This window comes from Schistocerca americana, chromosome 1 (genome assembly GCF_021461395.2).
Source record: "Schistocerca americana isolate TAMUIC-IGC-003095 chromosome 1, iqSchAmer2.1, whole genome shotgun sequence".
In the NCBI taxonomy this organism is placed as follows: Eukaryota; Metazoa; Arthropoda; class Insecta; order Orthoptera; family Acrididae; genus Schistocerca; species Schistocerca americana.
In genome coordinates, this window is record NC_060119.1 from 867,372,560 (window position 1) to 867,398,471 (window position 25,912).

Consider the following 25,912-nt stretch of genomic DNA (forward strand, 5'->3'; position numbering starts at 1 on the left):
ACAGCAAGGCAAACAAAACAGACGAAAACGGCGCTATTACTTTTGCTTACCTGAGTCGTAAACCGTAGCAGTTTTGCTTCAAGACGGGATCATATGTGTCTACATCAGTAAATTCCATGTCTTGCAGATAACTCGCAGGTTTCTGACACCTCATTTCAGTTTCCTCCTTTATCATGTCACGAAATTTGGACTTGTGAAAGATAAATCCGAAGCATTCGGAATAATTAGTCAGGGCTTCGAATATTGATCTTACACTGCTCAAAGCTTCATCGATGACCGCCAAGAAGTATTCGATTCTAAATGTTCCTTCGTCTTAGTGCTGGCTGCTTTAGGGTCTCATCGACGACAATGTTGGATCGACCTTAGTCTCGTCGAAAAAGTAGTTTGCGCTTCTTTTGGCGACGAGTTGAAAACTTTGTGTCCCATCCTAAATCTGTCAGCAAGTCTTTTGGAGTTCACATAGCGGATGTGAACCCTGTCTCCCTGTAGTTTTCAAGGTCATTCGATCCACTTATTTCCTGTAGGGATACGTTTGACTGCATATCTGCAGGTTGATGAACTTTGCTGATCTCATTGACGGCATGTAAGAGGTCGTGCCTTACGATAACAGCCAAAACGTGTGCGAAGAGCTGAGAAAATGATTTACTACAGTCAGTGCTTCACATTAGACAGATCAATCCTTAGTTGTTTCGGCATCCTATTCGAGCACTTCACAAACTTTCCCGAGATTGTGTGTGAAAGGTTTGACGCTCTCAACAAGAGACATCCATCTAAAAACTGTACGTGTTCGTTCAGAACAGATCTCAGTGAGAATATTCTACCTCTCTGTAGAGTGCACAATGACTCTATTATGCCGAAAAATGATATTGCCTCTGTACGACGTTTGGCCACGTCTGCTAGGACCAAGTTCAACCTGTGAGTAATACAGGGCGTAAACATTAGCCGCATGTTGATCTGCAAAACTCGAGTCTGTACTCCTGTGGATTTTCCTTTCATATTGGCTCTGTTATTGTATCCTTGGCCTTGACAATCCATGATTTTTAAATTTTTTTCTTCCAGCACTTCTATTAAAATCTTCGTCGACCCTTCTCCAGTTGTATCTCTCACTACTAAAAACTGAATGAATTTTTCGATATGGTTGGAACCGGAACACCCGACATCTTGACGTAACCGATAATCAAACCCATTTGTTATTGATCACTAATATCTGGGGTGCAATCTAGGATGTCGTTGCAGCTTGAATATGATCTAGAACCCTTTCCTTAGTTGCCATAACTGTAAAAAAAAGGATATTTTTGGAATATTAAGGATTTTACGTTAGTTTTAAAGAACATTGGGGAAGGCAATACTTGATGAAAATAATGTAACTTTTGAACTGTACAGGGTGTCTGATTCAAGCGCATCTGTTCGTGATGTGGCGTCGACGTCTCCTTAGAGTTGACACGACTCGGTGGTGATGGTTGTCCCAGTCTATATGACGTGGAACGGCGTCCGTCGCTCACGACAATGCCACCCTGTGACTAGTAGAAAAACACAAACTCCTCGCGTGGTTTGGTCATATTTCGGATACCGTCTTTCGTGATCAATGTCAATATTTCGATAGAGCAGCGCCTCAGTATGTGTAAGCCGCCCTTGCTTCTTCACTCATAAACGCGGCATTTGCACCACTCGATGACGCGATGACTCCCTTGACCTGAAATACTGACCACCACTTTTCTTTGGTTGTGAGTCCGCGACAGACTTTCAGCTTGCGCGAACTGGCTAACTAGAGTTCTTCTTTTTATTATGCCCGATTGTATAATGGATGTTGAATATTACTAATATAAAGTTTTAAATCTTCAGTTCATCACCCAAGTCCTGGCAACATTATGGAATTCCGAGGATCTAAGTTAATAAATTGTTATTCCGTCGTCAAGACGTCGCTACGTCGCGTGTTCAATAAATACACGACGTGATTCCACAGATAACATATACTTAAGCAATGTTCAGAATGCGTTGTAATCTTGGGATAAATCGATGACCGTTCACTGTTAAATAACCATGACTTCACTTTTCACTTCATAATATTCTAATAGTCAATTAATTGTCACTAATACACATGATAATGTCTATTCAGTCACGTAGGCGACACGAAGAATTAAAGTTTGAATCCAATTTTGTTGTTCATTGTCATTAATTGTCCCTATGCTGAGCACGCATACTGATTTCTCTCTCAGGGAATTCTTCCATTTGAATCAGTAATCCTGTCGTTGACGACAACTTCTGACAACTCGGCACAATTGTACGTTCTTCGTTTTTCTGTCGGATCTTTCTTTTTCAAAAAATGGTTCAAATGGCTCTGAGCACTATGGGACTCAACTGCTGAGGTCATTAGTCCCCTAGAACTTAGAACTAGTTAAACCTAAGGACATCACAAACATCCATGCCCGAGGCAGGATTCGAACCTGCGACCGTAGCGGTCTTGCGGTTCCAGACTGCAGCGCCCTCAACCGCACGGCCACTTCGGCCGGCCTTTCTTTTTCAATGCCCTTGAATGTTCGTGCTTATTCTGTATCACGAAGACTAAGTCCCATCAAAAATCTCACACGATTTAATTTTGTCGCGAATCTCCGTATACCGTTATCTTGCTAGCGGTAACGATGATTTTGCTTTAGTATGACTTCTGAATAATACTTCAGTCTATATTGCAAAACTTTCAAACTTCCGATTAGCTTAAAATAATTAGTAGCGCTTACATGCATGCTATTATCGCAATAGTACTAGAGAGCCACTAGATAGCAACTGAAGCTAACATTTCCATTTCCGAGTTACATTGTAGTCACATCGAACTTCCTTTTCGATGCGGCTACAACTCTCTTCTATGGTGAATGTTATCTTTGACCAATTTACCACCTGGCTTTTAACCTTTGTTATTAATTATTTTGCAATTAATTCTTTGATTTTTTTGTTGCGTATCCTATCATATTCTTTCATTCAGTCTCTATTTCATGATAAATATTATTATTCACATGACATTCCTGTTGATCAAATTATCACAAGTGTAAATTTTGTCGTCATTAGCTGCAGTCACTGTCAGGATGACTAATTTTCCTACTCCTTTTACCACAAAGGTTTGTTTATTAGGGTTTCTGTAATTGGGGTGTTACAATGAACACGGATATGGTCTGAACGAGCGCATGTCGTCTGAGCAGCTGACAAACAAACGGATTCGCTTGAATCACGGAATTTCTGTGCTTCTATCCTTTCAGTATTGTATAATTTTTACCCTTATTTTAAAAGAATTTCTCAGTGTCTTATTTCACTGCATTTATACCACGTCACTTGTTTACGTTGCCACTAAAAAGTCTTCACATTTATTTTAAAATGAATCACAAAAGCGGAGGGGGCATTGCCTCAAACGGTGCGTGAAAAAAAGCATGATGATAAAAAAGAAAACTGTGAGTGCAGAAAGCCATCATGCGTACCAAAGATAAATATCAGCCATCGATAACGCGACACCTCGCTCATTGTAAACATCAGTGTGGCGAAGCAGACAGCGGAAACGTCTTGCAAAAGAAATGGCTAGGAGTGAAGCTATTCACCTCACTAGCCACTCATCGACTAGCAAGCATTCATATGGGGGATTTGAACGCCAGGGATCCCAAACGGAATCGTGCCCATGTATTTTAAACGGGCTTTACAGGCGAATAGAAACTTCCAGTATCTAATGAAAATGAAATTGGTCGGTGTATAACGGGTAACCACTGCTCGACCAAACCACACCTAGGTGAAGTCCAACCGAAAAACGTACTTCAATGATCATCTCATTCTTCGCGGAAAGAAACGTTTGAGGCGCGAAGTGAGTCACCTCTTTGGCAGCTGGGGTGACCACTCAAAGATCACTTTGGATCCTAGGTGTGGAGTCCGGCCAGTTTTGTTACATAATCTGTGTGTCCTCCATTTGTCATGATACAGCTGTCATATTATGAAAAAAATGTTTTATAATTATCAAGAGCAGCGTGGGGTAGCTGTGCGGTCAAGGGCGCCTTGTTACAGTTCGCGCGGATCCCCCCATCGGAGGTTCGAGTCCTCGCTCCGGAATGGTTGTGTGTGTTGCCCTTATCGTAGGTTAGACTAATTAGTGTGTAAGTCTAGGACCGATGACCTCAGCAGTTTGGTTCCATAGAACCTTACCACAACTTTGCAAAAATTCCTAGGACAAGAAATAGGTGTTTTACGAGAAAGGAAAAGCCGTAACACTTATTGATCACAATAGAACTCAATGTTGTGATTGGCGACACTGGGAATCTTGAACTGTGGTAATACATTTATTACCTTTTCAAGCTTATGCACAAACTGTCGTAGAGCAGGTTCACCGTCAAATCCTCTATCTCACGATTCTGCAAAATGCGTCCAAAGTGTGTCCTCTTTTTAACTGTCCATTGAGCGAGTAACTTTCATTGCTTTTGAGTATTGCCGTCTTTTCCTATGCTAAGAAACACATGCACCAAAAGGTCTCAAAGTGTTATAACCAGGAATAACACAATAACCTCGTCAGTCTGGTTTATTAAATCACAAATCACTTTTTAACAATTATGTTAGCCAAGCGACTACCCAGGCTCACACTCAGAAATAATGCATAATTTAAGTTTGGTTATACCAATTTCCAAATGTGCATAGTGGGGTGCATGTCCCGTAATTATTCCCAAGTCCAGTGAAGTTCAGTCTCTCCAAGTGAAGTCGCTAGATTTCCGCCGAGCAGCCAGGTAACCTCGAGTTGTGCGGCGAGTCATCCACAAGCAGCTGGAACACGGCGTACTGCACTTCCCGATGAGAACTGTCGTTCGCGGCGACGGCCGGGTTTATATAAGGCTTGCTAGTTAATAGAGCCGTCGGCTGGGGTCGCTGTTTTCCAGGGAAAACCAATCGCAATGTTTCCTGGCGTAGCCAATTGCTGCGTGCTGACAAACGCGCGCGCGCGACGGCGGCCAGCGATGGTAGCCGCGAGCCGCCCGGAGAAGTGCGGCCAGCGATGTATTTCTCGGCCACGTAAGGGAGCGTGCGTGCCAAGACGGCCAGCGATGGAAGCAGCGGGCCGCCCAGAGAAGTGCGGCCAGCGATGTATTTGGCGGCCGCGTACTGGAGCGCGTTGTTCGGTGTTTGTTAGAAGTGGTGTATACCACACAAAGGTAGCTAACGCTCACGACCGTTACAGCGTGTATTTAAAGCAAGTCTGGTTTGCATCGTCACCGTGGCGCCATTAACCCCAATATTATGCGACTCGCGCAAAACTGGAATAGATATCATCTTCCAGATATAGAAACACGCTTATCAACTTTCGTTTACATCGCGCAATTCCTTGTTGGTGTGCGATTTTTTTCCTTCAGTGTATTTATTTCTTCACAAAATCATTCTGGAAACTAACACATTTCTCCCAGCGAGAGAACAGTTTCTTGATACTATCACAGCTGAGTATTAAACTTTGTTGACATGGCCGCAACCTCACTTTTGCTTGCACCGCTTGATGACTATCACAGTGAAGTTCTAGAAAGCGTTCTTTAAATTTTGGAAACAGATGAAAATCGGACGGGACGAAGTCGGGGCTGTACTCAGGATGATCGATTAAAGTGAATCCAAGGCGTCGGATTTTTGCACATGTCGCAGCTCTCGTGTGTGTTCTGGTATGTTCATGTTGAAGAAGAGAGTGCTCCTCGTGTGGACGAACTCATCGAATTCGATACTCTATTACAGCTTGCTGCTTCTCACGCATCGACATAATTACATTGCACACCGCCATATTACGCGCTACAATATAGAACCCTCTAGTGGCAAAAGGCTGCAAGTATGTAGACATGAAGATTAAAGAAAGTAAGATGACAATCCCGTTTGCTTTATTTAAAAATTTTGAAAAGTTTCATATAAAAATTCGGGGACATTACTTTTCATCGCTTTCTCCGATGTAACCGTCCTGAATTAGAGCTTAACGAATTGAAGTGTCTCCTACAAATACAGTGGCAACGAGTATGGTTCCCATCTGCTGTGTCTTTAGCTGACGAGATGCTACCTTTCGTGTCTGCAGGTCTGATTCTGTACACACACCTTACGGGCCAATTTCATCCAGTGTCATGAAAAATTGTTCTCAGTAAAACATCCTTATGCTTAAGTCAAAGTGGTACACAAACAGAAATCCGTGTTCTGTTTCAGAACACCATACATTTATCTTCACTTCGCTTTTTCAACCTTCCTTTGTCTATAAGTGGTTGGGAGTTAGGTCTCGCACGATCACTGGTTAGTATTTCTCCAGCCTTGGACATCTGTGAAATTTCGAGTTTCTTATCTTTCCACGTGCATATACACGTGTAAATCATACACTACTGGACATTAAAATTGCTACACCGAGAAGAAATGCAGATGGTAAACGGGTATTCATTGGACAAATATATTATACTAGAACTGACATGTGATTACACTTTCACGTTATTTGGGTGCATAGATCCTGATAAATCAGTACCCAGAACAACCATCCCTGGCCGTGATAACGGCGTTGATACGCCTGGGCATTGAGTCAGAGTTTGGACGTGTACAGGTACAGCTGCCCATGCAGCTTCTACACGATACCACAGTTCATCAAGAATAGTGACTGGCGTATTGTGACGAGCCAGTTGCTCGGCCACAATTGACCAGACGTTTTCAATTGGTGAGAGATCTGGAAAATGTGCTGGCCAGGGCAGCACTCGAATATTTTCTGTATCCAGAAAGGCCCGCACAGGACCTGCAACATGCGGTCGTGCATTAGCCTGCTGAAATGTAGGGTTTCGCAGGGATCGAATGAAGGGTAGAGCCACGGGCCGTAACACATCTGAAATGTAACGTCCATTGTTCAAAGTGCCGTCAATGCGTACAAGAGGTGACCGAGATGTGTAACCAATGGCACCCCATACCATCACGCCGGGTGATACGCCAATATGACCATGACGAATACACGCTTCCAATGTGCGTTCAGCGTGATGTCGCCAAACACGGATGCAACCATCATGATGCTGTAAACAGAACCTGGATTCATCCGAAAAAACACGTTTTGCCATTCGTGCACTCAGGTACGTGGTTGAGTAAACCATCGCAAGCGCTCCTGTCTGTGATGCAGCGTCAAGGTTAACTGTAGGCATGGTCTCCGAGCTGATAGTCGATGCTGCTGCAAACGTCGTCGAACTGTTCGTGCAGATGGTGGTTGTCTTGCAAACGTCCCCATCTGTTGACCCAGGGATTGAGACGTGGCTGCACGATCCGTTACAGCCATGCGGATAAGATGCCTGTCATCTCGACTGCTAGTGATACGAGGCCGTTGGGATCCAGCACGGCGTTCCGTATTACCCTCCTGAACCCACCGATTCCATATTCTGCTAACAGTCATTGGATCTCGACCAACGCAACCAGCAATGTTGCGATACGATAAACGGCAATTGCAATAGGCTACAATCCGACCTTTAACCAAGTTGTAAACGTGATGGTACGCATTTCTCCTCCTTACACGTGGCATCACAACAACGTTGCACTAGTCAACGCCGGTGAACTGGTGTTTGTGTATGAGAAATCGGTTGGAAACTTTTCTCATGTTAGCACGTTGTAGGTGTCGACACCGGCACCAACCTTGTGTGAATGCTCTGAAAAGCTAATCATCTGCATATCACAGCTTTTTTTCTGTCGATTAAATTTGACTTGTGTAGCACATCATCTTCGTGGTGTAGCAACTTTAATGGGCTGTAGTGTATTTACGTCAGTACCTGGATAGCTGTATCAAGCAGGCTAATCAGGTAATCGCAAATATAGGGTAACTTCATCATATATACTACAAATATACCTTATCTGCAAATTACTTCGAGCACACAGAAAACCTACTACTGAGTATAATGTTTTAGACGTATTCTACACTTACATCAACATCTAGAGCCAGTCACCTGTCGGTGTATGGCGGAGGTGACTTCTGGTATCACTAACTGAATTTCGCTTCCCTGTTCAAGTAAACCTCCCGTGATGAACAAGGTCTCCCTTGCAGCGTCTGCCACTAGAGTATGTTGAGTATCTCTGTAATGCTTTCACGCGGACTGAAACGTGCCGCTCTTCTTTATCATTTCTATCAGTCCTATCTGCAATGGGTTCCAGATAGATCAAAAATATTCAAGAATCAATCGAAGAAGCGTCTTGTAAACTTCTTTAGCGGATGAATTACATTTCGTCAATATTCTTGCTATGAATCTGTCTCGCATCTGCTTCCCTTGCTATTTGTGTCATGTAGTCATTCCACTTAAGGTCGGTGGTCGGTCCGGATAGAAACTCTTTGATATTTTGCGGTTGTTACTGCTTCCAACAATTTGTCATCAATGGTGTAGCTATATACCAATGAATTTCTTTTCCTATGTACGCGCAGTATGTTACATTTATTTACCTTCGTGGTCACGTGTCGCCAGCCATCAACCCTCTGCATGTCAGTCTGCAAATCGATACTGTCCTCCAGCGATGCTACCTTCTTATAGAAAATCGCGTCAGCTGCGAAAATCCTTCAAGAGCTTCCGGCGCATTCTGCTAAATCATTTATATACATTAGTAACAATAACGACCATATGACACTTCCTAGCTTACTCATGAAATTACCACTACATCTGATGATTTTGTTCCACTAAAAGCTAAGTGTAGAATTCTGTCTGCAAAGAAATCTCGAACTGAATTGCAAATCTGGTCCGATACACGGTAATCTCGTAATTGTTTTTTTTACTGGACGGCAGTGCAGGACAGGACAAACGCCTTTCTGGAGTGGCGGAACACGGCATATATCTGAGCGCCGAGGGCTGCAGTGCTGTGGATGTCATGAAGGAACGGATGGAACAGATCTCCGTTTACGGAATTGTGGAATGGCACGAAAATAATCCAAATGCTCATTTACTTCGTAAATGCCGTTAAGTAAAGACACTTAAATTATCTGTGCGTGCTTTACATCTACGTTCGCCTTTTACAAGAGCCTGAAAACTATTTTAGCGGTCATCCAGAAAGCGATGGTTAACACGATGACCATAATTCCCAGTCTGTATGTTTACATTACTCTTTGTGCTCACTGAAAGAAAATGTTCCTACTTGCTGTCTAATCAGTGGGGTCAGGAACTATGACTATGAATAAATGTTTATAGTTTTAACTGATTGATGGTTCAAATGGCTCTGAGCACTATGGGACTTAACTTCTGAGGTCCTCAGTTCCCTAGACCTAGAACTACTTTAACCTAACTAACCTAAGGTCATCACACACATCCATGCCCGGGGCAGGATTCGAACCTGCGCCCGCAGTGGTCGCGCGGTTCCAGAGTGAAGCTCCCAGAACCGCTCGGCAACATCGGTCAGCTTAACTGATTGATGTATTAAGTGAAAGTTCACATGCACAGAATATAAGGCTGTGGTCTAATCCCTGTCGGAAACAGCATTATTAACAGCAGAGAGCCGACCTATACGGGAAGTTCCTAGTAAAATGATCTATCGCCCTGACTTCTAGTCACCGAAAGTTTATTACTTGCGGTAAAGTGGAAAATAATGTCGCCAGTTACGACGCAATTTTGTCAACACTACGGGCGATATATAAACAGTTCCTTCCATGAAATCTAAGCGATCCACGACGGTGTAGAGTCCTTGTGAGTTCGCTTGCTACTTTAACCGAAAACGGTTTCGGTAGCTGCCCGGCTCTGAGGTCGCCCGAGGCACAGCGCACGCAGGCGTTTGAATGACGAGGAGAGATTGCTATCTCCGTGTGAAGTCTCTTCCAACTTGCTCTCTAGCAGTATTTATATATGGGCGCAGCGGACCGCCAAACGGAACATCTGCTTTCAACCGCCCTAGGCACAGGTAGCAGTATGTAAATGACCCCTTTCTCCGACACATAATAATTAATAACTCTGTTGTTCAATAATTTGCAGTCTTCCTAACTTTTACATAAATAGCGTTAAGTCTGCTTTCATTACTGAAAAAGTTTTAGCTCGACTACATTTAAACATTGCCTGCTAGAATTTTTTAGAGCAGAACCGGCAGTAGAACATGACCTCTGAACTGTCTCTTTGAGATTCCTTGTGTTCATAGTTATTTACAATACATTTTTGAAACTTGGTACTGCTATAATAGCTATAATAGCATTATTGTAATCGAGAGCTGTAATTAGAAGTTTCTATTACAAATAAAAGTGATACTTAATCTATCTTGAACAAGGACGTTTTTGTTCCAAATTTGGTTTTTTAGTAAATAACTTGGAAACTAATAGAGGTAGCTTAATGGAGTCACATAGTTAATGTTTGTATATCGAACAGAGGCCCCGTACGAATTTTCATCTCTCTGAGTCTAACATTTAGCGCCTTCAATTTTTTTGTAAAACGCCGACTTTGGATGACTTATTGCTCTGATAAAGCTGAGACTTGTAACTTTTAATCGTGACATACATTTGCATATTCTGACCAATTTTTAGCTTTCTAATTTTATTATTCAGCGCCACTTACTTTTTTTTCCTAAGATCGTATATTTTGCATAACATTCATTAGATCAGTCTGAGAACGTAAAATACTGAAGCATATCCTGACGAACTTTGAAAAAAGTATTTTAATTTTTAATTTCACTCTAAAATATGTTGTAATTCTTTGTATGTTAAATACAGGCCCGTGTTGATGACGGGGTACTGGTAGTAGTGAACTGGGATTAGCCCCGGCACACTCACTTGCCTCTGTACCTCTTACAATGGTACAGCGCTTGTTTCACCTCAGAATCCATGTTGATTTTTATAGAGGGGACTCGTTCTCCAAATCGTCGTAATACATTAGGGTAAAACATGTTCCATTATTACACAACAGACTGACGTCAACTATATAGGCCTATGTTCGTCTGTCCTACTACACTTCTTGAGAACGACTTGCGCTTTTTTGGAGTCGTAGCTCCAGCAACGTACGATAAGCTAATGCTAGAAGGGGAGCAAGATGTTTCGCATAATCTCTGTACAATCTTACAGTTATCTTATCTGGCCTTGATACCTTCACAGCACAAAGTAATTATAGTTGTTTTTCTAATTCGCTATCAGTTATCTCAGTATCTCCCATTTCAAATTTCGTACTGTAATTGAAGGGGCACCGTGTCACGATCCCGCGTGGTGAAACAGTTCAGTATTTCGGCCACCTCTCCGTTATTTTCCGTTTCGGTGCCATTATGGTCACAGAGTGACTGAATAAACGATTTCCAGCAGCTTACTAATTTTACTTAAATAGATCGGCTAACAAAATCTTACTTTGAAAGTCATTGAACGTTACTCTCATTTTGTTACGCCAATTTTTGCTTCATTCAACTTATTTGTCAGCTAGGTTTTCACTTTCCTTGACTCTCTGATTGCGCTCTCTTCGTTTACATAGGAGTTACCCAACACGCCTATTAAACCATAATAGGTCTCTCCCATCCCTTACTACCTAGCCTGCAACATACTTGTCTAAGGCATACTGAACGATACTTTCGAAGTTTTTCCATGTGTGCTCCACATCTTCGACCTTAGCAATGAATGTTTGACGTTGACTTCTCAGATACTCTGCAATTTGTACGCTGTTACTCTTGCTAAGCAAAAATATTTTTTTGCCTTTCGAAACATTCATTGTAAACATAGACGTTATCACAATCTTTAGATCATTGATACCCTCCTCTACGTTAACTGATTCTGGAAGTTCAGGTACGTTTGTTGCTTTCAGATCGAAGAAGTTACTTTCCTATTTAGTTCTGTGTTTGTCCAAAGTAATTTTTGGACAATACACGCAGAATAATCTCCCACGAATCCCTGTGGCTGGCAACTGTTTTGATACCAAGACACTCCCAATCTATACCCGACATGTTGAAGCCACCGCCTATTACAGGAGTATGATCCGGAAACAAATTCACGAAATTCTACAGCTTCTCTCTGAAGCGCTCTGCCGTTAGGGCTCCTGATGCAGGTGGTCTATCATGGCATTCAATTACCATTTTTGAGCTACATTTGATGCATAACTTCACCCTTATTATTTCACATACGGAATCCGTGATAATCTCGTTAGGTATTATCGAATTTTTTCTGAAATAAGTACACCACCGCAACCACTGAAGATAAACATATCCTTACGATAAATATTTCACTCTGAATTTGGGATTCCGTCGCTGTTCATTCCGATTTCAGTCATCTTTCTTGTCGTAAAACTATCTGAAAATTATAATCTTCAATAAGCGGCAATAACTCTGTGAGCTTACTATTGATGCTACTGGAGTTTACTAATAATTCAAAATGTTACTCCATGCGGGTGTAAAATGAATGCACACAACGGAAAATACCGAACGCGAAAATCAAGATTTCGCCCTGTCTGACTATGCTCTGAAGCAGATCTTAGGATCTCTTAGTTGCGATATTATTTCCTGTTTCTTGCTCTTTAACGTACAAATTACAACACAAACATAAATGAATGATTAAGGGAACTGGTAACTACTAAATAATAAATGTTGTTTCTGCTTATAAATTTATTGTAGTTTAAAAACCCCTTAATATTACTGATAAAGTGCCCAAATCTGTCCCTTTTTATGGATACGCGATTTAATATAAATGAGATGACTGACATTATCTAAGTACCAAACACTAGAAGACACTACTTTCAAAGATTATCTACAGTGGTATGCAACCTCAGTGGAAATAAAACTTACGTGATCACGGCTGTTTAGCCCTATAGCCCTAATAAGCCGATGCAGTTAGCAATATCACCGTATGTACTGCATCCGGTGCGTCGGAGTGATCATTTTCGTACACGTCTGCGACGATGGAAGAACTCCAGCCACAAAATAAACTCTTTCAAATACTAGGACGGCAGAAGACTGTCCTCTGACTAGTGTACTCTAATACCGTCTTCTCCTGTCTGTGTTCTATAGACAAGAAACTCCCATTCACAAGGACGGAATTCAGATAGCGTCTCTACATGAGTACAGACAGAAGAAGTGCTCTCAATCACTGAACGCTGCATACTCAACGACGAAGTCCAAAAATGGTTCAAATGGCTCTAAGCACAATGGGACTTAACATCTGAGGTCATCAGTCCCCTAGACCTAGAACTACTTAAACCTAAGTAACCTAAGGACAGCACACACATCCATGCCCGAAGCAGCATTCGAGCCTGCGACCGTCGCAGCAGCGTGATTCCAGACTGAAGCGCCTAGAACCGCTCGGCCACCGCAGCCAGTAACGAAGTCTATAATCGTATAAGTTCGCAACAGTACAGTGCCTAAGCGTTCTAATTATAAAATCTCCTGAGAGCAAGGACAGAAAGTCCGTCTGTACCAACAAAAGCTGATACTGAGTGACCGTCAAACTCGGGCGCTCTAAACGCGCTTTCTCACCACCGCTGGCTTCCCAGCAATGTTCGGCTCCCCTCCCTCTTAACTGCACAAAGCGAATCATATTCTTGAAACCAAAGAATATTCTCCCTCTCTACAGATTCTTCCGAACGCCGACCAGCCATATTTTAGTCTTTTCTCGTCCAGCGCGGCAAGCTTGCGAGGAAATATCTATCCCCGTTAATTAGGAATTCATACAATGGTACGCTTGGCAGAGTAAAAATCCTTGGAAATAGCCCAGTCTGCGTGATTTATGAGGTAACGCTTCCTCGTTCCTCTCTGCTGCGTCCAAGCTTTCCAGAGTTTCCGTAGTATTATCCGCTTATCCTTCCGGACCCGCTACAAGAACGCCGGCCGCCGCTGTATTGTCCTTCAGCGCTCAGGTTCCCCGACCGTCCGTCTTGTCTACTTCCTGTGTTTAGCAGGACCTACACACCTGCACGGGCTTTTCCACCCAGGGCTTGTGTTACGACTGTCGTTTCATTTCCACTGAAGATCTAACCTCTACTAGTATAGGCAATCATTCATTATGCCATTTTGATATTAAAAATACTCCATCACCTTTCATGCAATAAACGTTAACAACTTTTTGCAAGGTGTACGTGACAATGTCAGTCTTCTTTAAATATTCATATATACAATGTACAATCTTTCAAACGATACCTAATTCCGGTAGTAAATCACGGCAAAGTATGTAGATGAGTGCTTGTAAGGTGCGAAATTATAGCCACCTTACAATATCATATTATCCTATTCTGTTTCCGACCTGCAGGGACGAGCATTCTTTGAAAATAATGTGGCTGATGTATCTTAGATTTCAGAAGGCAATTCATCTCTAATCCGAAAGGGGAGTTCCTCTAACCTAGTAAAACCCCAATGTGCGCGCCACACGCACTCCGCTGCCCCAGTAGTCGCTTCCTGCCTATAGTGCACGCCCGACTAGTTGAGGGGAAACCTATAACTCGCAGCCTGTTATCTGAGGTCGAGAAAATCGCATCTGATACCATCGTAGAACCTTCTGAGCCTCTGGTTTAGACCTTCCACTCTGCTACAAACCAGATGACTGTGTTCAACACTGGCTCTGATGCTACAGCTGCACTCGGCTGTCTGCCTGTAGGAACTGACGATTGCCTCAGAACCCAAGCGGCATCCGTAATTTGAACCGGCTGGCATGAGTCACAATTAGCAGCTTGTGGCACCTAGTTCAGTCGATAAGCGCCAGCAGAGCCTCTTCCATGTCTAGGACGAGACATCCTGGCAAACGTACTGAGAGCACAATGGCATTCCTTCTCGCCTTCCTGTTATTTCCCTGACAGGCTCCATTCATTACGCGCCTTACGTTGGAACTCCCAATACCCATCATCTGCACTGACCGAACAGGAGATAGCACGTCGTACCTCTTGCTACCGTAGGAGGAGAAAGCCGTGCAGCTAGCTGCCTCTTTTGCCTTCAGCCCAGATACACGTACACCCACCACCGCTCCCCACTACCCTTGATTGAAGACAAGATCTCTCAGAAGTTGTGTATCCGTCGCCGCATTGACAACCGGGTCACTAACAATACCGAACGTATCGCAGGTCTCATATCTGGTGCCCCGGTTTCTCTGCAGCTCTAAACAGTAGCCTGAGCAGAAGCCTGTTAATCATAACCAGTACAGACTCCAGCAGTTTACCGACATCGCCTAATTTCCCTTGTGTCCACTTGTAACGAACATAGCCCTTATCCAAAACCTACTGCGTAAAAACCCGTGCCGGTAGCTGTGGACGAGCGGTTCTAGGCGTTTCAGTCCAGAACCGCGCTGCTGCTACGGTCGCAGGTTCGAATCCTACCTCGGGCCTGGGTGTGTGTGATGTCCTTAGATTAGTTAGATTTAAGCAGTTCTGTTGTACCCGTGGTCTAGGGGTAGCGTCTTTGATTTATAATCAAAACGTCTTCGGTCCCGGGTTCGATCCCCGCCACTGCCTAAATTTTGATAAATAATCAGCATTGGCGGCCGAAGACTTCCGGCGTAAGAAGTCAGCCTCATTCTGCCAACGGCCTTGTCAAAGAGGGCGGAGGAGCGGATGGAGGTTCAGGGCACTCTCTTGTCCTAGGGGTGGGAAATTGCCCCTAAAGGCGGAAGAATCAGCAATGATCAACGACATGAGGATGCAGAAGACAATGGAAACCACTGCATTAAAGACACGTAACGAGTATCCACAGGACATGTGGCCTGTAATTAAAGAAGTGTCATGTTGATCTCTCCATTGCCAAAAGATTCCGGAATAGTCCCCCATTCGGATCTCCGGGACGGGACTGCCAAGGGGGAGGTTACCATGAGAAAAAGATTGAATAATCAACGAAAGGATAACGTTCTACGAGTGGGGGCGTGGAATGTCAGAAGCTTGAATGTGGTAGGGAAACTAGAAAATCTGAAAAGGGAAATGCAAAGGCTCAATCTAGATATAGTAGGCGTTAGTGAAGTGAAGTGGAAGGAAGACAAGGATTTCTGGTCAGATGAGTATCGGGTAATATCAACAGCAGCAGAAAATGGTATAACAGGTGTAGGATTCGTTATGAATAGGAAGGTAGGGCAGAGGGTGTGATACTGTGAACAGTTCAGTGACCAGGTTGTTCTAATCAGAATCGACAGCAGACCAACACCGACAACGATAGTTCAGGTATACATGCCGACGTCGCAAGCTGAAGATGAACAGATAGAGAAAGTGTATGAGGATATTGAAAGGGTAATGCAGTATGTAAAGGGGGAACGAAAATCTAATAGTCATGGGCGACTGGAATGCAGTTGTAGGGGAAGGAGTAGAAGAAAAGGTTACAGGAGAATATGGGCTTGGGACAAGGAATGAAAGAGGGGAAAGACTAATTGAGTTCTGTAACAAGTTTCAGCTAGTAATAGCGAATACCCTGTTCAAGAATCACAAGAGGAGGAGGTATACTTGGAAAAGGCCAGGAGATACGGGAAGATTTCAGTTAGATTACATCATGGTCAGACAGAGATTCCGAAATCAGATAGTGGACTGTAAGGCGTACCCAGGAGCAGATATAGACTCAGATCACAATATAGTAGTGATGAAGAGTAGGCTGAAGTTCAAGACATTAGTCAGGAAGAATCAATACGCAAAGAAGGAATGACGAGATACGTTTGAAGTTCTCTAACGCTATAGATACAGCAATAAGGAATAGCACAGTAGGCAGTACTGTTGAAGAGGAATTGACATCTCTAAAAAGGGCCATCACAGAAGTTGGGAAGGAAAACATAGGTACAATGAAGGTAGCTGCGAAGAAACCATGGGTAACAGAAGAAATACTTCAGTTGACTGAAGAAAGGTGGAAGTACAAACATGTTCCGGGAAAATCAGGAATACAGAAATACAAGTCGCTGAGGAATGAAATAAGTAGGAAGTGCAGGGAAGCTAAGACGAAATGGCTGCAGGAAAAATGTGAAGACATCGAAAAAGATATGATTGTCGGAAGGACAGACTCAGCATACAGGAAAGTCAAAACAACCTTTGGTGACATTAAAAGCAACGGTGGTAACATTAAGAGTGCAACGGGAATTCCACTGTTAAATGCAGAGGAGAGAGCAGATAGGTGGAAAGAATACATTGAAAGCCTCTATGAGGGTGAAGATTTGTCTGATGTGATAGAAGAAGAAACAGGAGTCGATTTAGAAGAGATTGGGGATCCAGTATTAGAACCGGAATTTGAAAGAGCTTTGGAGGACTTAAGGTCAAATAAGGCAGAAGGGATAGATAACATTCCATCAGAATTTCTAAAATCATTGGGGGAAGTGGCAACAAAACGACTATTCACGTTGGTGTGTAGAATATATGAGTCTGGCGATATACCATCTGACTTTCGGAAAAGCATCATCCACACAATTCCGAAGACGGCAAGAGCTGACAAGTGCGAGAATTATCGCACAATCAGCTTAACAACTCATCCATCGAAGCTGCTTACAAGAATAATATACAGAAGAATGGAAAAGAAAATTGAGAATGCGCTAGGTGACGATCAGTTTGGCTTTAGGAAAAGTAAAGGGACAAGAGAGGCAATTCTGACGTTACGGCTAATAATGGAAGCAAGGCTAAAAAAAAATCAAGACACTTTCATAGGATTTGTCGACCTGGAAAAAAGAGTTCGACAATATAAAATGGTGCAAGCTGTTCGAGATTCTGAAAAAAGTAGGGGTAAGCTATAGGGAGAGACGGGTCATATACAATATGTACAACAACCAAGAGGGAATAATAAGAGTAGAAGATCAAGAACGAAGTGCCCGTATTAAGAAGGGTGTAAGACAAGGCTGTAGCCTTTCGCCCCTACTCTTCAATCTGTACATCGAGGAAGCAATGATGGAAATAAAAGAATGGTTCAGGAGTGGAATTAAAATACAAGGTGAAAGGATATCAATGATACGATTCGCTGATGACATTGCTATCCTGAGTGAAAGTGAAGAAGAATTAAATGATCTGCTGAACGGAATGAACAGTCTAATGAGTACACAGTATGGTTTGAGAGTAAACCGGAGAAAGACGAAGGTAATGAGAAGTAGTAGACATGAGAACAGCGAGAAACTTAACATCAGGATTGATGGTCACGAAGTCAATGAAGTTAAGGAATTCTGCTACCTAGGCAGTAAAATAACAAATGACGGACGGAGCAAGGAAGACATCAAAAGCAGACTCGCTATGGCAAAATGGCATTTCTGGCCAAGAGAAGTCTACTAATATCAAATACCGGCCTTAATTTGAGGAAGAAATTTCTGAGGATGTACGTCTGGAGTACAGCATTGTATGGTAGTGAAACATGGACTGTGGGAAAACCGGAACAGAAGAGAATCGAAGCATTTGAGATGTGGTGCTATAGACGAATGTTGAAAATTAGGTGGACTGATAAGGTAAGGAATGAGGAGGTTCTATGCAGAATCGGAGAGGAAAGGAATATGTGGAAAACACTGATAAGGAGAAGGGACAGGATGATAGGACATCTGCTAAGACATGAGGGAATGACTTCCATGGTACTAGAGGGAGCTGTAGAGGGTAAAAACTGTAGAGGAAGACAGAGATTGGAATACGTCAAGCAAATAATTGAGGACGTAGGTTGCAAGTGCTACTCTGAGATGAAGAGGTTAGCACAGGAAAGGAATTCGTGGCGGGCCGCATCAAACCAGTCAGTAGACTGATGACAAAAAGAAAGTTCTGTTCTAGGGGACTGATGACCTCAGATGTTAAGTCCCACAGTGCTCAGAGCCATTTGAAACATTTTCTCCTCTCCGGAACTTCGCGGTGGGCGTGGAAAGCTGGAAATGGACTCATGAACAATGTTACGTCGTGAAAGTACCACGCCACAACGTTAGCGATATTTTCGGGCACTACTTTCAGGACTCCATAGTCCTTTACGGCAGCTAATGGACAGGACATCCTTTTCCCAGATATCTTCCTCACGGATTCCCATACTGCAGTAGTGGAAGTTGAACGATTAATGGACTTCAGAAACTCGTGCCATGATTGCTTCTTCTCTCCTTCACTGTCCGTCGGGCTTTGACTCTCACCAACGGAAAGGCTCGAAGGTTCTCTACTGTCGGACTATGCGTGAACCTGCATAGCGCTGCCCGCCTGTCCCGTGTAGCGCAAAGACGCTGATCGTTCCATCAAGGAACAGGTCGCCTTTTGTGACGGCCTGACGATTTAACTATGCATGCATCAGCGGAAGCTTGGATTAAATCGGTAATGTTACGCTCCAGTCGTGAACACTGTCCCTGTGGTCAAGCACCGCCAGCTGGCTATGAAGCGTCCAGTTCGCCGTGGATAGCAGCCTCTTTGGTAGTGTTCCTCGGCCTCCATTCGTTGCAAAAGGCGGGCAATAATAAGAAAGTGATCACTGGAGGGGAGGCCCTCCGCCACCTCCCGTTTGACAGAGACTGCGAGAGCAGGAGAACGAACTGTCAGATCAATAGCGGAGAATGTCTCTGTTGATGTGCAAAAATGAGTCAGATCGTAATGCACTTTCAACCAATCGTCCCCTTGGGCACAGAATATTATGGGCATTAAAATCCCCTAAGAGCACAAACGATGGCTGTAGCTGGTCGATCAGCTCGGAAAGCGCCTCGCCATATAGACGATAACCCCTAAACACTGGGGTATCGGATTGCTTGAAATGTGTTTCCTGAAGACACGCACATAAACAAGCACACATACACACACACACATACACACACACACACACACACACACACACACACACACACACACACACTTGTGGGTCTGTCTGAGAAACGTTAGTTCATTCACACGAGATCTGAAGCCATTTAAATTCCACTGGAGGATGTCCATTATCTATCGAGAAAGTTTGTATCCCCTTTCTCTTTGTACCTGGGAGGGGTACGCTAGATCATTGGTGGTGGACTAGTAGGACTAAATGGGTCGCCGATTGGAACCACATCCATTGCCAAATCGTAGCACCAATAGCAGCCGGTTTCACTGCCGGTGCTTTAGAGAGTTACACTGGACTCTGGCTTGGTCTTTGTGGCGACTTTCCCTTGTTGGGCAGAAAAACGGGAAGGTCCCTGAATGAATGTACCAGTCGGCGCCGGTGGGACAGTTGCCGTTGACGGCAATGGCTCAACATTGTCAGTCTGAGAAATTTGTGTAACTGAGTCTCTGGCAAGCGCAGTGTTACCAGAGCCTGGCTGTTGGCATGTAGAGCAACAGGAGCACGTGTTGGTAGAGGAAATAGCCACTTCCGTTTATGTCGTCACACTAACTTTAGCTGTGAGCTGTTTCACAGCTGATGCAAATGAAACAGTGAATGATTTAAACAGCTTCTTTGATTCAGCATACGACACGTGTAACGTTAAGTTCTTGAATTTTCTTTTCGTCTCTATACAGTATATGGGGCACTCTCTACTCCAGACTGGATGTGTGTTAATGCAGTTAACGTACACTGATGGAGATGAACATTTCACAACTGATTCATGAGCTGCCTGACCACAGTTCCCACAAGTAGTACGACCATTACACGCAACGATCATATGGCCAAACCTCTGACACTTGAAACACCACATGGCATTTGGAGAAAAACGTCGTACCGGCAAGAGTAAGAAACCTGCCCTAATATGGCTGGGCAGGTCTTGGATATTGGTAGTTAGAATAAATGTAGTTGCTGGTTCAAGCAGCCCATTCACTCTTTCTTCACATTTTGAACATCTGTAGCACCGTTGTCTGTCCATTCCCGTTGTAAGACACTGACGTCCTCATCCATGAGGTGTTCACATATTACCACCCCGCGGTTGGAATTTAAGGTTTTATGAAGTTCAACAGTAATAGGGTATTCACCCAATCCTGTGGCTTCCAGAAGTCCTGTACTTCCCCTGAAGTGTTAGTTCCAATCACCAGCCTTTAATTGTCTTCAGACACCTCGTAATACCATTTAAACCTTTCTGGATGTAGAATGGGGACACATCAGCAATCATTTAACTATCGCAAAAACATTTTGACACAACTGTGCCATATTACTGTAACTGATTCTGCGTTTCTGAAGAGTTTGCTCAGGAGACGTACCCTCACGGCTCCTCTTGTTGGGATAGGTAATAGTGCTCACCAGTGTCTCACCCGATTCACTCGGAGCTGTTTTTGAAGAATCAAGAGGCTCCATGATCGTCCCACGAGCACCTACGGAATGGATGTCTACTCAGACAGAGCTCCGCTTGCCTTGGTAAGCCATTACAACTGAGGTGCCCCAGAGGTCGCCCGCTTACGGCTGTTCTGCCTCAACAACCATCCATCCAATCAGCACGCAGCACACCTTAGGATAGTTTTTTTTTTATAGAGGTTTTTACCATCCTGGCGATCCGGGCGGTCAAGCCTAGATTCCCGTACCCTGTCACACACAACGTTCCACTGCCGTGGCGAACCGTGGTCGCTGAAGCATTCCCAGAGCTTACGGTGACGGAGATCTGGTGGTGCTTGCCAGTCCCCGGCTCAGGGGTCGCCAAGCCCGTATTCAGAAAACGAATGCTGAGCCCCTGAGCGTTTACAACAGAGGTTTTGTACGTCTTGAACAGTTTAGTGTTGAAACTGCGAGAGCGCCGATTCGAAGAAGAGTCCGGCAACATATCTCCTTCGATTTACCCTCCCTGACAAAACAAAGTGAAGCGCTCAGAGGACAAATACGTAGACGTAAACACCATGGACGGGTATGGAAGTGGTCATATTTTTCTTTTCCCTCTGACAGGTACTATCTCACCAAAGTGCATTGGTGCTATTACCGGAACAGGTAGGGTATACAAGGGGCGTGAGCGAGGCAAATGTTGAGTGATCACTCTTAAGGACACGGAGATGCTGCGTACTCGTGTGGCATAGAGTTATGTCCACCTGACCGAGTTTCAAAGGAGCTTTATCGAACCTTGCTAGAACTAGTACTGTGAGGCATTCGAACATGACAGTGACCCGGTTATACACTACACGGTATGTGATGGCAGGCATACCCTTTGTCAACTTAATGATATAACATTCTGACCACCATAAGCTAGGATCGCAGTATTGTGCACCAAGCACATCGCAACGTCTTCATATATTCGCCTGCCAACCGAGAACAAGTACTGGACACTCTGCAACATTCTGTGACATTCCGTACCACTGATCAGAGACGGGCAGCAGCCGAATTAGGGATTCACCACCCCGAGATTTGGCTGCCGTTAACACCACAACACTGAGTTCGGCGTTCTGACCGTGAAGCATGGATTATTGCCGAGTGGCGTCGCATAGTTTTAGCGACGAATCGCGGCTCTGCAGTACCCCGGATAACTGTTGTTGTCGAGCATGGAGGAGATCTGGGGAGAGGGCACACTCTTCCATTGTGTTTGAGAGGCATGGCGTTGTGAGCCATCGGGTATAACTTCAGATCACGGTTGGTAATGACTAAGGGAACTCTAATACCACAACACTACTTCACGGTGCTGCGTACTAGTCATGAGCCAGTATCGTAGAGCCGTTTTTCAACAAGAGAATGCTCGTCCACACATTGCATGCTTTTTCTATGAACTCTCTGCATCATGTTGATGTACTCCCATGTCCTTCAAGATCCACAGACCTGTTTGTGGGGCCAACTCGAAAGACCAGTCCTTTGAAGTGGCAGTGTTCATTATATGAAGAAACAGTTACTACAGTTTGGGGTAGCTTGCCTAAGTAGAAGATAAAACGGCTTCATGACACAGTTTCCAGCTTAATCAGTGTATGCTCCAGGTCACAAAGCGCACAACATCATACTGATAAGTGGACTCATAATGCCAAGTTTTTGATAAATTTGACCTAATTTTGTAATCACTGTAGTTATATCAATACCCTCTCAACCCCTGAAGTTTCATTTCGTTTCATACTTCCCTTCTGAGTACCTGGTTGCTCCACTTTTTCCATCAGGCAGTTTGTGTATCCAGAAACGGCCACAGCGAGACAGTCAGAGAAATTAGAGCTCAAGTAGAAATTTATCGACAGTCGTCCTTGCCACACAGCATTCGTGAGGTGAACAGGGAAGAGGGAAAATGATAGTGGTATCAGAGATACCCTCGGCCGCACAACGTAAGGTGGCTTGTGAAATATAAACACTTACGAAAAAAATCGCAAAACAAAAGACAATTAACGTAGAGGTAGGTGACACGTCAAGTGATTGGCATCACACGATCACAGATTAAAGTAAATGCGAGGTAAGCCATCGCGAAAGTGAAATTCTGGTACGTTAATAACCCGTGTAATCGCTAGAATGATGGATGCAAGCATGTAAACGTGCATGCTGTGTGTCGTACAAGTGAAGGGATGTCAGTTGGTGGAATGCAGTTCCATGCCTGTTGCACCTGCTCGGTCAATACAGGGAAGACTAATGCTGTTTTGTGGATGACGCTGACCTCCCGATGCTGTGCCATATGTGTTCATTTGGAGACAAATATGGTGATGGATCAGCCCAAGGCAACACGTCAAAACTCTGTAGAGCATGTCCGAGCGGTGTAGCCGGGCGGTCTAAGGGCGTCCTGTCATGGTCCGCGCGGCTTCCCCCGTCGGAGGTTCGAGTCCTTCCTCGGTCATTGGTGTGTGTGTGGTCCTTAGTGTAAGTTACTTTAAGTTAGATTAATTAGTGCGTAAGCTTAGGGACCGATGACTTCAGCAGTTTGGTCCCATAAGACCTCACGAGAAATTTCCAATTTTGTAGAGCATGTCTGGTTACAACAACGGTATGTGGGTGCGCGTTATGCTGTTCATCAATGACAGCTCAAAGAATCAGATCACTACACTGAAGTACAAATTGGCAGTCAGGGTGCGAGAATGTTCCTGCGGTCATACGAATTCGTACCCCACACCATAACTCCAGGTTTAGGTCCAGCGTGACAATAAGTATCTTGCAGGCGCTGACCTGGCCTCATTTTAATCAAGACGTGGCCATTACTGGCACCAGTGCGGAACCAGCTTTAACCACAAAACACAACAGACCATTATGCTACCTTCCAATGAGTTCTCGCCTGACACTGAAGGCACAAATGGCGGGCAGTGAAATGCGCGCTACAGGGCGTCTGGCTCGGATCTTTCGAAGTAACCGATTCCTAACAGTTCGTTATGTCACTGTAGTAGCAACTGCTGCTCAAACTGCTGCTGCAGATGCAGTACGATGCACCAAAACCAAAAGTCGATAACGATGGTCTTCCCTCTCTGTAGTGCCATGTGGCCATCCGGAGCCCGATCTTCTTGCGACCATACATTCTCGTGACCACTTCTGTCAGCAGTCACGTATATTGGCTACATTCCTGCCGTGTTTTTGTGCAGTATCGCAGAATGAACATCCAGCTTCTCGTAGCCCTATCACACGGCCTCGCTCAAACTCAGTGAGGTGTTGACAACGGCGTCTTTGTCGCTTTAAAGGCATTATTGACTAACATCAACGTCATGCACAGTCTAAAAGGTAACTAACGATCATGACCGTTACAGCATGTATTTAGGGCAACATTGATTTGTATCCTCATTGTGGCACTACTAGCAACACTCCTATGCGCATGGATGTAGATACTGTGGGGCAGGGGGGGGGGGGGGGGGGGAAGGGGACGAAGTGGTCCAAAGCCCCTGTCGCTGTCCCCCCTCCCCGGCCTTACCGCTCACGTTAAATACAACTATTGGTTGTATTGAATATGAGATGTAATTGAAGGACAGTTCGTGGCGATTTCCTTCTTGTTTTGACTGCTGCCAACTCCAGTGATCTAACAGTGGTAGCACTACAGTAGCGTGGGGAACTCGTGTTGTCTGTATCAACTGAAAAAAAAATAGCGTTACAATTGTGTATGTACACGAAAAACTCTACGATATGCTTTCACATAGCCTTGTTACTTCCGTATGTAATTTATACCATAGCCGCTGATTATCTGCTCGCATGCATGCCCAAAGTGGCGTTATTGTACGGCAGACAAAACATTCTCCCTCTTACTTCCCACGTCAACACGGGGAAAAAATTTTCCCTCCTGCTTTCTTCGCACTTCCCTCTTCAAAGAGTTCGCAGCTTCAGCAGTACCGAACTATGCCGTCTGAGACCACTAAAACTCGAAATAAAAGAGAATGTTGTAAACATGATTGATACGTGGCTCTGTTGGCGCCAGTCGCTACTCTGTATTTTTCTTGAGATCTCTGCTGTCGACTCTGTATCGCGTGGCCGCGGTTTACCTCTTTGGTCGCCTTGAGGCTATTTAAGCGCACGACGCTGGGCGAAGAGATCTCCCTCGGCAGGTCCGACCTGGCTGTTTTATACTTCACTGTGTGTGCTCCAAGTGGGTTTTAACTGTATTGTTATGGAGTGTTTTTAATACTGTGGCCGAATTTTAACCTGTGCATATGCATTCAGTGTCTTCTTTGTGTTTTAAGACTCGCCAACTGTGTTTTTTTAACTTTATGGTGACTTTTTTAACTGTCCCCCCATGAACGTCTCCCTGTCAGTGTATTTTTACCTGCATTATCTCCCCTTACTCTGTTTTATGTTCCCCTTTTTATCGCTTTATACATGTAGCATTGTATTCTTGTTTTAGTCATGTCACTCGGCTGAAGAACGGTGGATTGTGCCGCTGACAACCCTCCCCTGCCTATATGGGACGCGAGAATGAAATCACAATAAAAAAAGAAAAGGCGAAGAGATCTGGGTGTGGGCGGTCGGTGTGCAGTCTGGTTGTCGGCGGTCGCTCTTTGCGCAAGCTCTGCCTCTTTCTGTCACATGGTCAGTGGGGGCGGAGACGTGAGTGAGGTCGGGAGTGTGTACTGCTTCTAGCGAGAGGGCGATGGTCTCGTCTGTGCTGCTAAACGACGTGGACATGTGAAAATGGCTTCGGAATGTGTCAGCCTGCAACAGGATACGCTGCAGAATCAACCGTTGGGAATTATTCAGGTTCTTGAAGTCCTGATGTACATATGTATATTGAATTTCGTGTTGTTTGCAGTTAACGAATCTCCCAGCGTTTGGACGTCGATGTTGTCTGTTTCGTATTGACCATTGGTGCACAACTTATTGA